Here is a 19,023-nt window from a genome sequence, read left to right on the forward strand (position 1 = left end):
TTTTTGTTTTGTTTTGACAGCTACTAATACCTCCTAAAAAAACAATGCTAAAATCTGACATGGAAATAAGATCCATGTCATAAATTTGTCCAGAGGAATAGCAAAGAATTATTTCAACTGATATTCAAGAAAGTTCAGAAAAAGCCTTACACAGCAATAACTCAGTACAATATTTTGTATCGAGTTAGTACTGTATAAGGCTATTGTTAGTAATGTACGTATAAAATAATTTCAATTTTTCCTTTCTTGTATATCATGATATGATAAATCGAAATTATACATATCATACCGATTCCAAACAGAAGCACATACAAAATGTATGGTCTTCTGTTTGGAAGCTTTTTAGATGAGTCCTTATAAGAACTTTTCAATTAGGTTTAGTTAGTGGATCTAATACAAAAGTGGCAAGCTCTCTCTCTGAGAGTACAAAATTCTATTTTAAAAAAAATCTTATACCAACGTTCACTTGAGAGTTCACTTTTCACTTAAAAGTGTGGGAAATTGAAATGTCCGCACGGCAGTACCTAATGACACAAATGGTACCATCTGATTTGATTAACGAAAAATAAGTCCATTTTATTTACAGATAGATGGCCGCCACCTTGAAATTAGTAATGCTGACTGTTTCTATCACTTATTAAATCCACTTCATATATATTTCTTAGATTCTTAAGTTATCCGCCACTTGCTCTCTTCACATCTTCCAAAAAGATATCACAGAAAGAAGTGAAAATCATACTTTCGGGGTAAAATGCATTTTACAATGCTGCCTTTACAGGATTTTGTTATACGAGGTTGCCAATAATCATTCTGCACTCCCCCCTTGCGGAAGGTGCCTGGAAAACATCTGTGCGTACAAAAGCAGAAAGAGCGGCCATCCGTCTTGGCGTGACAGTGTGTTAGCGATAAGTGCAGGACACAAATCTTTCTCCTCAAAGCCATTAATTTCCTTCTCTAGTTGCTTACTGCCTGCTAGTCAAGTAATTTTTCTTTCTTCTCTGTCATCTGTACTAAACGCCCTCTAGGGATTTGATACCGTAACTACAAACTAGCTGAGTGGCTAATGCTGCGAACAGGTCTACTTTCTTTAAAAAAAATAAGAAAAGAAAATCGGCCTTTCTTCAGAAATAGAACACTTTAGGGATTTTAAATCTACCCTGATTCACAATGAAAAGCATGCTATAAGATTTTATTTTTGCTGTCTTGGCGAACATTCGCACGACCATAATTAGCATGCAACATTCTACAATAATCTATAGAGATTCTAAACTTAAGTACAATGCGCATAAAAACTCGCCTTTAATTAATGGGTATCCTTCAAAGCTTTCCAGTTTTAACAACCAGTCAATTTTTTTTCTCAAGTTGTTAAAAGTGGTCGTGATATTTCACTGAAGTGAAGTCCAATCCTTTAAAAAGTTTCATAATGTTGAAAGGACAACGGATCTGTGGTGAATTAGTTTCCAATCGTGACCGCCACCTTAGTTAAATGTTTGCTGGTCGTCGATAAAAAAAAAGTTTTAATCTAAACTGAGCACAATATTTTTCTTCCAAAATACAGACAAACGGTTCGTAAAGACAAGTAGGCAGAGCACCTGACAGCGTTATGCACTAAGATAGGATGAATTGTCAGTTTCTTGACTCTAGTATTATAAGCATGTTCACTAAAATGAACATCCTAGGAAGGATGGTTTAAAAAAAAAACAAAAAAAAACTGATTTTTAGCGTAATTTTCGGAATCTTTAAGGGAATAAAAATCCATTACTCCTAAATTTTCGGCGAAAAAAAATACTGTAGTCATTTCGTATAAAATCCATTTTTACAACACTTATTGTAGTATTGATGCTGTTTTTTTTTTTTTTTAATTATGTTGTTTTCACACACAAAAAAAGGTTGCAAATCTATACTTCATTAGTACCGTGGACGTGGTAAAAGTTAAATATTCCTGTTCCCCTCATTTAGAGGTTTTCAAGGATAGTGAAATTAGGGTAGTGAAGGCGGAGGTAGTCTCACACCGGAATATGAAATTCATCTAACTTCCTAAAGACATTTACAAACATCCATACCAATAGCGGGATTCGCTATTCAATGGTCTGGATATTCTATCTTAAAACAGCTGAAGATGTTATTAATTTCGATACGAATTTATTACGCTTCAGTGAAAGATAGCAACAATACGTTTCAGATATTTTCAGTGTCCAATACGTCTACGACAAATGCATTACATGCTATCTGAATAAAATAACTCAGTCCTCGACACAACACTATCAAAACATTTTAACAAAATATACCCATATCCGTATCCATGTCCAATAGTAGCTATCGATCTCTTATTTCCCTGTATATTCAATAAGAAAACAAGTCTCATTTCTAGTTTTGGCTGGAATATTCTTGATATATATACACACACACACACACGTTGACAAAGGTATTTGGAACTTACGTGCCATGCAAATTTTGGATCTCACCATATACAAATATCAGAGCATGTCTGCGTAGGTATAGTAATAATAAATGAGATGTCCTGCATGTTTTGCACTGTATTCGATGTCATGATTCCACATTCAGGTGAATTCGGACTTCCAACGTGGAATTGTAGTTAGGTGTCACATCAGTGTTCTTTCTGCCGTGACATTACTACTAGTCTCAGTATATCGAAATCCACCATCGTTTATGTCATTCGTAGATGAAACGTTGATGGCCTACTTAACAGGGAAATACCCTGGGAGGCCACCGAAACTCACTGACCGAGAACGACGAGCTCTGTCTCGGAATGTTCTAGAATCTCGCACGCCATCAGCGAAGGACCTCGCAGTCAACCTGGAAAATGATGCAGAGATATCTATCAGCACTAGTGCTGTCCGCACATTTGCATGCTTAGATTACCACTGCAGAGCTGCTGTGAACAAGCCAAACATCGCTACCCCCTGCTCCTGCCCTCAGCGCCAAACGACGTTTGAACCGATTTCTTTCACACTGTACCCGGACCGTAAATTATTGGAAAAGGGTTCTGTGGAGCGACGAACCACGCTTCCAAATGTTTCACTTTGATGATCGTGTTTGGATTTTGAGATTACCCGAGAAACGTTTCGGCAGGACTGATTCATTCCGACAGTCATGTTTAGTGGAAATTCAGTAATGATATAGGGTGTTTCAGTTGGATGGGACTTGGTCCATTGGTAAACGTGCCCAATACCATGACGTCTGATGGCTATCTGGATATCCAGGACAAGTTCATGCTTCGGACGCTGTGGAAGTACTTCGGCAGTGACCCTTGCATGTTTCAGCACGACAATGCTCCGTGCCATGCTACACTGCGTTGGAGACTGGCTTCCACAAAACAATGTTAGAGTACTGGACTGGCCAGCTCAGAGTCCAGGACTCAACAGCATCGAACATCTTTGGGTCGGATTAGAATGCCGAATTCGCTACAGACCACAGCAGCCGTTGTAAGCATCAGCAATGTGGGGCAGTTTTGAGCGCTGAATGGAAGATTACTTCTCTTGCGAAGTATCAGAAATCAGTTGAAATTATGCGGCGATGGGTAGTTGCTGTCATTCTGGCCAAAAGGTGTTCCCACTCGGTACTTGAAATATAATTAAAACGCATTTTTGACCACAGCTCTGTTCAAACACTTTTGTCAGCATAGTGTGTGTGTGTGTGTGTGTGTGTGTGTGTGTGTGTGTGTGTGTGTGTGTGTGTGTGTGTGTTGGCAGCCTAATATGGATGGACCATAACAATTTGTACTCTTTCATTTCAACAGGATTTCAGACATTTTTCATTCAACAAACACAATCAAATGAAACCAACGGAAATTTAATTTGTACCAAAGCGAATTGAAGTGTTCATCGAGTTATATTTAATTAACTATTAATAAAAGCTACACATTTTTAAATTGTTTAGAGCATTAGCTTCACTCCAAAATATTTTGTGCTTAGCATCATTAAAAAATGAAATTCTATGGTACTAAACTCTCAGAGTTGTTAGTGAGCCACACTTCAGGTCCTGTAGGTGCATGTGGATTGAAATTGTTTTCATCATCTACTCCATACAAGAACCTGGCAGTGGTTCGCATTTTGTGAAGAACGTTTTATAAGAGCTTTTAAATGGAAGGTGAGTTAACTGATTCCATACGGAAGGGAGCGTTTTTTGCATCAGCAAAGCAGTCAGAAGTGTATAAGGAATTAACAGGCAATAATACACTACTACCACCACCCTTTTAGACTTAGTCGCTTCGGTTGTAAATCAAAGAAACACATCGACGCTCGATTTGAAGGAAGGAGGCCAATAAGCTCTCCTTATCTTCAAGCTTCCCTCAGTGTACTAGGTTCAATGGCACGTCACGGACAAGTAACTTGACTTTGTATAAATCTCATTAATGTTCTGATAGGATAGTTAATACAGCTACATAATCTGCTATATCTCTCAGATTAGTATTCTCAGGACGATTTTCATGTCTTGACGGATGAAATCCCCAATTTCCAAGAGGGAAAAACTCTGATATTTGTGATCAGCCAACTTACCTTTGAAAGAGCTAACGAGTCTCCTAGACGGGATTCAAAACCTCTCGAGCAAACATTTTCAGCAAAAGTGCATCGCAGGTACAAACCTATGGATACCTCCTATTTTGTTCAGATGTAATTTCATTAAACAAACTGACCTACTTACCACTCTAATGACTGATAATTTCATCAAATAATCCCTTTGAAACAATTGGGACAACTTGTTGGACTGTTTTTGAAGAAGGGAAATCAAATCCAGTATGTAACCCTACGGTGATCCTGCAAGGAGAAAATAGTTTGTGGATATCCTTGAATATCAAAATCCAGTATGGCATCTCGATCAACATATATCGCTGAAGTCACAATTTGTAATGAACTTTTCATTCATATTCTGTTGATTTTAACATTGACGTTATTTATAGAAGGATTCTAGCTTTTTCCTTCTTTCTTCCTTGTCTGTTACATAAACATCAAAAATATTCATTTCGGACTCCCGCGAAATGTATCGCACTTACGTTTTTTTCAAAATATATACCATGCTACTATTTCAGATTCGATCTAGTTTCACCCAATGTTCTTTTAAAAGACGAGATTGACCGAAGGATATCCTAAAGAGACGAAGAATCTCTGACATCATTCTTCTGATAGAATAGTCTAGGCAAATCACTTTCATTACAGCAAGAACTCACTGCATGAATCGCTGGTCTCTCTCTGGAAAGACATCAATAATCCTGATAATAGACTTTAATAACAAGTTTTCTGGACATGACTTATCCTCCAGATGTACTCAAAATATGTTCTCCAAAATTAATATGTATCCTATATCTTATTTACAATCTTTCAAACATGCCTAGCATTTACCTACAATGTGGATGCAATCTTAAATTCATATAAGATTATCTGAATAATCTTATATGAACGTTAGCTATTCAAATGCAGTTCTGTTACTTTTATTTCAGTTCTCCGAAAGCAGCGAAGAAGATGAACAGATAAATTCTTCATACTTGGAGGCAATCATTTGGCACGATCTATAACAGATCCCATAACCAACATCACTCAACCTATAAGCTACGGAAAGCTTTGAAAAACAAATGTGTAGAGTAACTCTTGACACTTCCACGATATATGATCGGTTTTGCATAAAGACTCTTATCAAGCGAACATCTTGTGGTCTACCTGCGGTCTTGTTGTTCACTACATATCATGGTGAATGATCTCTCTTAGTTCCCCAGCAATAAAGGATTACACCAGGATTCTATACTTTTGGCACACTCATACTCCTGTACACGGAATCTCTTAACTTCAAATCTTCACATTTTTGATGACAGTACATTCAATTTCTCTTCGTTTGACAAACTTATAAACGCTCAAATGATTACTACTGCAATGTCTTAAACACTGAAGTCCTTACCAAACTGTCTTGTGGGGGGACAGGGCAAATTACCGAACTTCAGTGTTACCAAAATCTTTTATTTCCAAAAGAAAGAAATCACATTTCACTTCTTTGGATTTGTTGATACTCCAATCTTCAGTATTTTTTTTTCAAAACTATCATCATTTTTCATTCAAAGAGATGCTCGTCTCACATGTACAGCTGTGCACAGAGGAATTCATGCAAATTTAATATTTTCAAATTTGTGGTAGTGCACATTAAAACTCCCTAAAATGCTTGGTTTTATACAGAAAAGGGAAAATCTAGTTAATAAGAGTTTTTTCCTCAAAATTTGCTTCAAGTAGCCCACTGAAGGTACAATATACTATAGGTTTACTAATAACCTTTCGTGGGTGGAAACCACATCGAAAAAAAAAAATCAGTTTATCACATATGGTATATTCTACCATGGCCTTTTCTCTGTGTCCATTTTCATGGACGATTTTCTGACGAATTAGCAACTACCATTCTTTCGCTTTCATTTATGGCTAAAAAAAATACGAGCAGACTTTTCAATATCCACATATAGTTCAGTTTATACCTTGAAGAACCAGCTTCATTTTCTCCGTTTTCATATTAGCGGAAATCTCTGGCATCCCCAAGAGATTACTATTTTCAATTGTTCAAGAAAGAATTCGATATGTTCATTCTTTCGCTTTTTTCTCCACATATACCACTGAGGTGTCAAAGGTTTTTATGGTGTGTCCTATGTTTGTAGATGCCAGTGAACACACGCATCTACAGACATAGGTCACACCTGGGAGGGTAGGGGGTTGGGGCATAGTGCTAACCACCTTATCCTCGAGACGGTTGCGGTTGCAAGAACCTCAACAGGGTAAAAGGTAGAAGAGGAGGATTAAGAAGAAAGTTAATCGCACCCATTAATAGTCATAAATCTCTAGTCTAGTACTATAAGTGGGTTATATAATTCGGATCTCTATACTGTAAACGAAGCAGGGAAGCTTTTCTAGCTTCCGATAAGTAGGATAGTGATTTCACCACTCTCCTTATATAAAAAAAATATCGCCTTATTTTTTTTTTTTATCTCCTGCGCTAAAAAAACTGATTTTTATCGCAGCTGAGCTTGTCATCTACTGTCGACTTTTCGAAATATCCATGCCGCAGCGGAAGTTGAATCCATGGTCTGAATGTCGAACATTGGGAACTCTATGATATCACTCTACCATAATGCTTGCTTTGTTTTAAATCTCTCAAAATGTACGCAGATGATTAAATAATATCCACTAAGAAATAAATTAACATCGATCAATGAACTTGTGTTTAGCCAATTTTTCTGTAAAATTAGTAATTCGCTGGCTGCACAACTGTTCAGATATTTCGTAAAATTTGAGTCAACCGGAAAGCCTCTTTCTTTTCTAAACTGCAAATATTATCCTAGGTGTAAAGAGAGGTTTGTGTTTGGTCTTTTATATCGTCTATTCATTCTCTGTATAGTATACCTCTTCTGTTTAAACCATCCAAAATACCAAACATAATGTCTTTATCTTCCGGTCCTCACTCATTCTACAGTGATTTCAAATTGTATAAAAAATTATATCAGCTGGTGACTAGAACTTCGCGGAGGACAAGAACACAGACAAAATAAACTGTGCCCACATCCCAAGTATTGGCTGAGTGGCTGCGTTACGGACATTTTTGGTAAAAACTTTTATTTAATAGACATTGGAAGGGTCCGAAACCAGAGTATCTAGGGCTGCACATGGTTCACTAACCAGAGTGGTACACGTGTCCATCGTTTCTATGTATCCGCTCAACTAGAATATCAGGTAATCGACATAAGACATCTGGGCATTCCCAACAAACGATAAATTTCAGATCGCAAAATAGTGCTCTTATTAACCTAACTGATAACAAAGACCTTGGCGAGCCAACCCTAAACATGTTATGCTCTTTCAAGACGAAATTCACAAACTATGTCAGGTATGGGCACAGGTTGAATGGAACTGGACATCATGATCCCAATTCAAGGCCGTTCTACAAAGTAAATTCATTTCTTGGGAAGAAGAAAGGCGCTGCAACAATGTCAGAAGCTTCTTAGGCTATACATAGAGCAAAGATGGTGTATCAACTAGAATTCAGGCATGTCATACCCTTGTCTGATACAAAGCGACTTACCGACATAGATCTAAAGAAAAGAAAGCACAATAAGAAAAGTATAGTATGCGATTCAGGAAAGTGGATGCTTCTCTTGCAGTCGTTTACAAAAAACGACTCTGGAGCGCCAGGGAAGAAAACCATCAAGGAAATCAACTACAAGGGAACACAATAATCAACACTCATAATTCTGCAGGCTTTTATGGAACACTACAAACTAGCCTTCTCGGATAAGCAAGCGGTAGTTTTTCCAGGTATGTGGCACATACCAAGTTCGCCGTCTGGTGATCACAACAGCACTATAGCAGCGAAAAAATCAAACTAGCGGCTAAGCAGTGCATGCCAGATGTCCTAGGAATATAATTTTATAAATCAACATGGAACACCATCTTACCTATACTAAACAGGCTCTTTAATAAATTCCTAACTTGGCACATAATGTATTTCAAGAGGAGTTACACAATATTTCTCCCCAAAAAGATAGAAATGACAGATTCATAGGCAATTAGCATCCCATTCACTTAACAGACTACAAGTTATTCACTAAAATAATTAACAACCGAATGAAGGTTAATCTGTCAAATATTTTTACCACCACACAGGACCTATAGTATCCCAGGCAGGGAGATGGAACTTAACCTCTTCAGCTACGAGATATTATACAGCTGCCAAAGAATAAATAGTACCCTTTGGCAGTATTCAGTACAGAATTAGAAAAAGTCTGACATAAATTTCTCTTCCACATTTTATATCTCGTTGGTTTTGGCAAACGTTTATGCCCGGCAATCAGAGGAATTTGCGCTGAAGCCAAAACGAATTTGATAGTAAACGGCTACATATCAGATCCTATCCCCCCTTTACAAAGGAGTGCGTCAGGGTTGTCCTTCGAGTCCACTACTTTTCCCTCTGGTATTAGAACCGTTTCTGAGATTGGTGAACAATATCACCATGATAAGAGGAATAACACTACCATCAATCCCCCGAGAGTGCAAAACCATCGCCTATGCGGATGATTTAATCTGTACCTTCAGATATAATAGTTCTATTATCACGTTCTTTAATCATCATCAGTTTGGAGAAAGTAGTGGATTTGAGGCCAATCCTAATAAAATCAAATTAGTAATCATCAGACAGTGGATAACTGTAAACTTACCACTCAGCTTAACCGGAACTGTAAATATCCTAGGAGTGCCATTCTTAAAGCTCCACCTCTGACAGCAGAAGGCTTTACCAGCAAGAGAGTAAAGTCACTTTACTTGAATGGGACATCGGTCTTTTCTCCTTTTCAGCAAGATTCACTATTAGCAAAATTGTGGTCGTCCTTCCACTAATACACGTCTTTCATCTGACAGAAATAGCGGGAAACACAGAAGCTGATCTATATAAATACTTACGTCAGTTCTTTTGGAATCGCCTCGAGCATGGAGCTTCAACATCTCCCTCGAGGAAGGCGGATTTGACTTCCCAGTGCTCAAATATCGTTTCTTTACTAACACCATTAAAACATTAAGAAATTTCATCTTTACTCATCTTAGCAACCATCTAGTCAAGTCCTTCCTAGGATATTCTCTATCTCACTTTGATATAAATAATCACAAAGGAGCCAGTACAAAAGTTAGCCCCGAATACTACAACTCATTAGAAAAGCATCAGCCAAAGGCGTAAATCTTTCTCTAAAATTCAAACAGTTGTAATCAAAAATCTAATTTCATAACCACCTAGCACCGAACTTTAACATGAATAGAGGATTTTGTTTTCTTCAAGTAGCCTCTACAAACTTCCTACTACTTCTTGGAGGGTAGCACAAGCACAGGGACTTTTCCAGTGAGGTTGATAAAATACAGTAAACTTTAGACCAAACAGTCCATCTTGCTCCATATGTGGATAGCTTAAAACAGTTACTTTTATTATTACTCTCTAATAAGATGTGTTTGGTTCCATATTAGTATGGCCTGCGTGTTCTCATGTTGACATTAAAAGAAGTCGTATTTGTGCAGTTCCTTCCGCTTTTTACTATCAAAATTATCATATGTTTAATTACAGAATTAAAGTACCATTTATGGAGAATTCGGAAACGGGATGCACAAAATCCGGCAAGCAGGTTATACTCTCCGATAATTAATCGGAGCTTTCTATAGCTGTATTTCCAAATTTCTGCTTTTTTAGAACAGTCTATTTTGGGGAACTCTCGGTTCATAAAGAACTGGCACATCCCACCAATACTATGCAGGCTACGAAATTATCGAATTCAAATTTGTCTGACGATTCTATTTGTTTACTTTTAGTAACTTCAGAACCAGTAATTAATCCAATGAATAGCGTAATGTCCCTAGAGTGGGAGATCTCTGAAACCCTGGGCAGAGAAGGCTAACACAAGGCCGGTTAGCCTCGATGGGACTAGCACCGAGGTATGGACTTCACTTACACCCTTTCCACTTTCTTTCAGGAGCAACACTGCAGACTATGGCAATTCAGATATCAAGAGGTTGGAATGAACCTATGACTAATACTGTGTAAATGAAGTCTCAGTCTCGACCTATAATGTTCTTTTGAACAAACTGAATTGAGTGATCTCTGAAGAGAACCATCCACTTCGAAACAGCTGCCAGGCCAGTGAAATCTTTGTCAAATGCTAAGTAATAAACGGCGAATATACGGACGCTTGGACTGCGGTGTTCTTTTAAGTAGTGTTCAAGTTAAGGCAACTACGATGTAGAGGATTCTATTTTTGTATGCTGTCGAGTCCAAATTTACGAAACTTTACTAGTTTCTGCAAACATTCGATTTTGAAATAATGTTGGATCTTTAATATCCGCTATTTCTATTTATTAGGTGAACTTTTATATGTAACTGAATTGTTAAGAATTACTGTTCCGTTTTCAGTCCATTTTTATTTCTATTTATAGGAAGAAAAATTATTACTGACACTTCTTTCAGAAGATTTTAATATATTGCAATAATAAAACAATCTTTTAGGACAATCGAAGAAAATCATCAAGACCAAAAGTCTTTTTGGTATCCAGTTTGGACAAGCTTCTTATCTTCTTGCGAAAAATCAAAAAAAGGTATTTAATATTGCGAATCTGAAACAATAGGAGGATATTTTCCAAGATCATCGATGTAAGAACTGAAGAAGGAAGCCAAGAAATTGACACAGAAATCAAAGAGTTTTCAAGAAATTCAAGTTAAAAAACAGCATAATAAGAAACAAATAGTGAGATTCTCATGATGAGGGAACTTGTCTAACTTATGGAATAAATATCTAGAATAAGTTTTTTTATATAAAAGCTGGATGAAAAGGTGACTGAAGATTTATTCAATATAGAAAGAAGAATACCGAAATCTGAGTTCCATAAAGCCATAAGAGATCTCAGCAAGCACAAATAAAATTATGCAGAGCCGATAACTTAAACATATGAACTTATAAAATGCAGATGAATAAACAGAACTTTGAATTAACACAATAATTATAGAAAGATGAAATGAATTATTTTGTGGAGCAGATAAATTGTCAGTACTATCACGCAGTCAAATCTATTTGATGTTATCAGATACATAAAAATACTGCAAATTCCAGTTATAGTAATGGAATATAGAAGAAAATATTAAAATACTATTTTACATTTAAAAAGACTAAGGACATCAGATAGGAAGAAATCTTCGGGCTCGTAATAATAACTGACAAATTAATACGCGATACAACAGATATTTGCTCTTGTTAATATAGAGAAATCATTCAAATTTTAATGATATGCTTAGCCTGTAAATAAATAATGAATAGAATATAAGGCAATTATTCTGTGTACGAAATTAGGTTCACCACAAGAACCAAGAAGCAACTTCCGGCATAGCTGATAGCGCAGCTCACCAATATACAGGCAGTGCGTTCGAATCCGCCATGGACATCTGTAAATGTGTTCAGGTGACAGATGACATTCGTCACCCGGTGTGAGACTATCACTGTTTACGGAAGGTCCCTAGAACATGGAAACCAGCTATCCAACTCTTAGCTAACTCAGAGTATTAAATGTATGATAGGTCTCCGGTCGAGTGGGATTCACATAAAAATTTCGAAGACTCAGTGCAAAGAAAGAAAAAAATAATCCATAAGTTTTGATAATGATGTTTATTCTCGCCACTACTGTTCAACTTATATCTAAATATAGCAGGAACAATGGAGTTAAAAGAAATAAAAGAAAGTAGGAGGTATTGAGTACTAGTCAGTATGTTGAAGATTTTTAAACGATTTAACAGTTATAGTTGACAGGTAAAACTCAAGAACAAAAATGCTCGAAGAAATTAATATTTTAAAATCAGGCAATTTAAAAATATATGATTTTAGAAATTAAACTTAAAGTTATATATAATCTACAACAAAATACAGGGAGAAATATAAAAGACCAGAAGATACAACAGCATTAAGCTCTAGGTCAGAAAAAAGAGTTCACTGGAAGTGAAAGTAATCAAACAGAAATGAGCAGTTGAATGAGTCTTAATTTATTAAGAGAAAAAAAAAATTACAGCCTAATTTTCTACCCACTACAGGGTGAAGGCCTCTCCTATTGCGGGAGGTTTTGGGTCTACTACCCCCATGGTGACCCAGTCCATATTGGTAGAAGACAATCACAAACAGTCTACCTACGCGGAATTCGAACCTGCAGCTTCTTGGCTGGAGAGCAGATACGCTAACAACTCGGCCATCAGGCCGGCTTATTAAGAGAAACAGTCATTACATACATACATACATACATACATACATACATACATACATACATACATACATACATACATACATACATACATACATACATACATACATACATACATACATACATACATACATACATACATACATACATACATACATACATACATACATACATACATACATACATACATACATACATACATACATACATACATACATACATACATACATACATACATACATACATACATACATACATACATACATACATACATACATACATACATACATACATACATACATACATACATACATACATACATACATACATACATACATACATACATACATACATACATACATACATACATACATACATACATACATACATACATACATACATACATACATACATACATACATACATACATACATACATACATACATACATACATACATACATACATACATACATACATACATACATACATACATACATACATACATACATACATACATACATACATACATACATACATACATACATACATACATACATACATACATACATACATACATACATACATACATACATACATACATACATACATACATACATACATACATACATACATACATACATACATACATACATACATACATACATACATACATACATACATACATACATACATACATACATACATACATACATACATACATACATACATACATACATACATACATACATACATACATACATACATACATACATACATACATACATACATACATACATACATACATACATACATACATACATACATACATACATACATACATACATACATACATACATACATACATACATACATACATACATACATACATACATACATACATACATACATACATACATACATACATACATACATACATACATACATACATACATACATACATACATACATACATACATACATACATACATACATACATACATACATACATACATACATACATACATACATACATACATACATACATACATACATACATACATACATACATACATACATACATACATACATACATACATACATACATACATACATACATACATACATACATACATACATACATACATACATACATACATACATACATACATACATACATACATACATACATACATACATACATACATACATACATACATACATACATACATACATACATACATACATACATACATACATACATACATACATACATACATACATACATACATACATACATACATACATACATACATACATACATACATACATACATACATACATACATACATACATACATACATACATACATACATACATACATACATACATACATACATACATACATACATACATACATACATACATACATACATACATACATACATACATACATACATACATACATACATACATACATACATACATACATACATACATACATACATACATACATACATACATACATACATACATACATACATACATACATACATACATACATACATACATACATACATACATACATGCAGTTAATGAATAAATAAATGAAATGGCCTTTGTAAAATTATATATGGAGCGTGACATTATATATGGGTAAATCCGAGCAGTGCATAGAAAAAAAAAAAAAAAAAAAACGGAAGTACTAGAAATTTTGAACTAAGAGAAAACGACCACTTTTCATAGTTAAGAAATTTTGTTAATTGCTAAATCAGATAAGACCTTGTGGCCAATGTTTCAGTCTGTTCATTGCATGTGTTATTGGAAAGTCCTTATAGCGGTTCGCATTCTAGATGATATTCGAACTCTATTGAGAAAAGATATGAGCTAATTGGACAATTCTGAGAACATGGAGTATAATAAAAACTGTGTGTGGGGGGGTGGGGGGGTGTAAGATTAGTAGATGACTTTTCCTATCATACTAACAGATCAGGGAAGAAGTGAATAGAAATTCCAATGAAGATACGAAAGACAAGCTGAAAAATGGAATGAGCGAAAAGCTGCTGCAGGCCAACATTCATTCAGTCTCTAGATTGAACTAATACTACTGCTAGTTTACGAGTATGCAGAAATGGAACAAAACCCCAAAACTGATACTCTTTACATAAGTGGATATTAGATCCAGCATTATTTCGCCGAATTGAAGCCTTTTGGCTCTTTATTTTAATTAATACTCTCTAATTAATTAGAAGTTCTCTTTATACAAAAACTACTCCACGCTTGCGTAATTTTTATAAGCCCGTTTAAAATAAATGTGTTTATTTGAAACAGATGACTCTTATAGCTTAATGAAAGTTAGTTTTATTTCCAATCACATTTCATTCCTGCTTTCTACTACAATCTTTCAGTATTTCGTTGCTCTTCTCGGCATGTAGTCAGTGTCTTTTCGGTCGGCTGAGTCACCAAATCAACCTTCTTGTCTTTACTCAGATAAAAGACCGGTAATCAATCTTCTATTAATCGCGCTCGAACAGAGTTTAAACTGCGATGTTTCACGCCCCAAATCGCATGACCAGAATTGCTACAACACTGGGAATTGTCGGTGTCGACCTAAATATATAAGCCAAAATGGAGCCAACGAATCACGTAAATGGGAGATTAAATCTTTCTGTTTAAATCAAATCCCCTTTATGATTAAGGTGAAGATCATTTTTGGATAACGCAGCTTCGTATAAGTTTGTACGTTGAGGGATTCGACTCCCGAGTAATACGTGGATGTTTGTAAAAAAGTTTGCGTTACACCTAGTCTACTAAAATGGGAGGAGGAATTTGTTATAACAGTATCACATTATAAATGGAAGTAGATCCATAAAGGGTGATTATAGTTTCATCTGGAAGTGGAATACCTCCTCGCAATATCATACTGAGTTCCTGCCTGCCTAAGTCCACCGGACGATAGGAAAGGAACTGTACTCGACAGCCATTTTCGTCCCTTAGCTCGTATGTTTGCTACGCTCTAAAAGCTAATCATTTCTCCTAACACAGTTATCCTATTACTGTAAATCGCATCTGTTGCAGGGACCTTCCGTCACCTCACGGGACCTCCATATCCCTCCTTTCCTCTTTTGCCCGTTTTAATGAAGCGTGCCTGTTTACGGTGGTTTGCTTTCCTTCCCAACAAGCGAATCCACACTCCACAGATTCCTTTGTCTTGATGGAAGTTGTTCTCATCTCTAAACAGCCTCACTTCCTCCGTGGGTGTACCTCCACCCTTTTGTGTGGTTCTTTCTCCTGGGTATAGAGAAGATGAGGGAGGGGAAGTCCCCTAAGGGACCTTACCAAGTGATCAACTTTTGTCACTTTCAGCCGTTCATTGTATGGACACAGCTGCACTATTCTGCGCATGACAAAAGTTGGCTGACACTTAAATAAGGTCTCTATTGGTGTGTCGAAAAGAGACAGTGACCTTGATGACCTGGAGAGGGTGGGGAGAACGGGTGACGGCAAATCTCAAGTGGACAACACTACGATACATCAGTGAGAGAAATAGAGATTTAAAAGGTCTTTTCAAAAAAGACGATGCAAAAATGCTACGAAGTAAATATGCTCTTTTATGACAACCTTTAATGAGGAGAAAATAAATAAAAAACAGGTTCAAATGCATCCAGTCTATTTTAACAACATATTCAATATTTTTTGCATATTAACTTGATTTATTAAGTGTAAAATTATTTTAACCAATGAAGCAGCAGATAAATGATAAGAGAAGACGGATTTAGTAGCAAAATTTTCAAAGCAGAAAATCTAAGTAAACCGAAAATGTTGCAGTAAACCGGGGTTTTCAATTCACGTTCACTTATATGGCTCGATGCCCATACTGATTATGTTTTTAATCGGTGAATTAGTTCGTTGTGAAAATACGAGTGTATTATTAAGCAACAGGAAGTCTATTTATATATTTCGGCGAATGTATTAGGTTAATATATTTCGTAAATGCATCCATCCACAGTGTTTATTTACTAGTAAAAAAGATAAAAACAAGTAAATCGTAATTTCCCACAATGAAAAAATTGTGATCAGCCATTTCCATCTGGTGTCACAATTTTTATGCAACCCAGTCTCACATACCTGCAGTAAGTATCTGTAAGTGTTAAGATTCTTATTATGTAATTAGCATTAGTATTAACATGTGGTGGTCCTAAATGAGATCTACTCACCTTTCGTCTACGTGTCCTGTCACGTAAGGCCGACATCCTTCCCCAATTGTCCCATGCCTTTTACAATAATTTTGCTTCTCTTCTGTTCTTCTAAATATCATTTTTTGCGAAGTTAGTTTACGGCTTTCCCTTCTTTGTTCAGCCGGCAGTCAACGCCAAATCTATCCTTTCAATTTTTCCTCTATCCATTCTCAGTTTATGTCCACTTCACTACCATCTGCGTCTTTATTATTACACTGGCGATAACTTCTTTTTTTGCTTTGTTTATACAAATCATTATTTGTTATATATTATATAGTCTTCAATAATACGGTCTTCATATTGCTATTAATGATTTTTATTTTGATATTCGGATTATTTTTATAATTAATCCATCTTCTGAAAGCAGTGTTTGCTATCTGTGTGTTATATCCTTGTCAGTTCTACCTTCAGTATCAATATTATCTTCCAAGTATGTAAAACTCAACTACTATAGCCGTTAGTCTAATTTATGTTAAAGATTGTCTTGCTCATATTTTAGTCCAACTTTGGAGCTTTCTTATACAATGCCTCTGGGTTCGCTTGTATGACGGTATATTTTTAACGGTATTAAAACTAATTTGCATAATCCATACTTCCATCTGTGATGAGATCGTTTTATTCCTCTCCTTATAGTTTAATTTTTTTATAATGCAGTCAATAACTAGGTTAGAAAGTAATCTAGATGCCATGCAACCAGTGGTGAGCTATGGAAATTTTAACAAAGGGCTCGCATCGTCGAGTAAAAAAAAAAAGCCGTATTTCACAAAAACGTTTAATAATACAGCTTCTGTACAAATGCCAATCAAAAAGTATGAAGGGACAACCTGTAAAGGCTATAATTTTTAAACCAACATTTCATGATCTAAACATTAAATATTTGCACACAATCATCTGTGTTAATTCTTACATAAGTAAAACATTTTTTACTATCAAAATATAAAAAGAATAAAATCTTTTATAATCGCACATATGAAATAGTCCGCATTTTTTTATAAAAAAAATAAATTTCTTTTGTTTGCGATAGAAGTTTTTATAACAAACAATCTATAAATAGTAAATAAATAGTATCTAAACACAATAGTATTGAAGTACGTTATATTTCTCTTTGTTTTTATACCTCCCGTGATAATCAACGGTACCAATGAAGGTCATTATTTTATAGTCCTATTTATTTATATGCGATTACCAAAATGGTTGCCAACCTCCTTCTAGGGGAGAGGACACTTGAAGATTACAAAAAGTGAATTCTTATTTGTAAAATAGTAGTAACAGTAACTATAATATTTTGTTTAATAAAATCACTTTGTTAGGTTACCGTATGAGTTTGTCGCTTAATATATTTCAAAAAAGTATGTTTTTTTTTTGTTTTTGTTGTAAAAACAAAAAAAGGAAACAAGAAGAACAAGGGGCTCGCAAATTTGAGAAAAATTTAACAAAGGGCTCGGGCGAGCCCCTTTTAGCTCACCACTGCATGTAACCCTATCACACGTTTTCTTTTCAAACATATCTTTTATAGTTCTCACTCCTATTTATCGTTACTTCCGTTGTATTTAATAATTACTCATAATTGCTCTCCGTCAATACTATCAAAAGTTGGCAAAAACTATAAAATTTAAGTGAAAAGAGGTTCTAAATTCTATGATGTGGTCAAGGATATTCCTTAAAGTAAAAAAATTGATGAATAGGACTTCACCCTGTTTCTAAAACCAATGATAAATATATTGGAGATTTCCATTCCATTTTTAATTTTATTTTAGAAATTTTTCTCCAAAATTTCTGAAGGTGATTATAATACTTCTATCATTTTCACATTTAGTGTGATTACGTTCCTTTTAAATTACGGTTATCATCGCTTCTTTCCATTATCTCGATTTCTTTTCACTCTCGAACACATTATTAAAGATCCCTTGCAATTTGTCAGCGGAAATTTTTTTTCAGCATTTCTATTGCCATATTATTACTGCCATGCCTTTCGATTCTTCATCATTTTACCTTTAGATATGGGTTATAGTGTAGCTTTAATCCATACTTA

The sequence above is a fragment of the Typopeltis vanoorti genome, chromosome 17, assembly GCF_054136105.1.
Source record: "Typopeltis vanoorti isolate ZY-2024b chromosome 17, IOZ_Tvanoo_1.0, whole genome shotgun sequence".
NCBI lineage: Eukaryota > Metazoa > Arthropoda > Arachnida > Uropygi > Thelyphonidae > Typopeltis > Typopeltis vanoorti.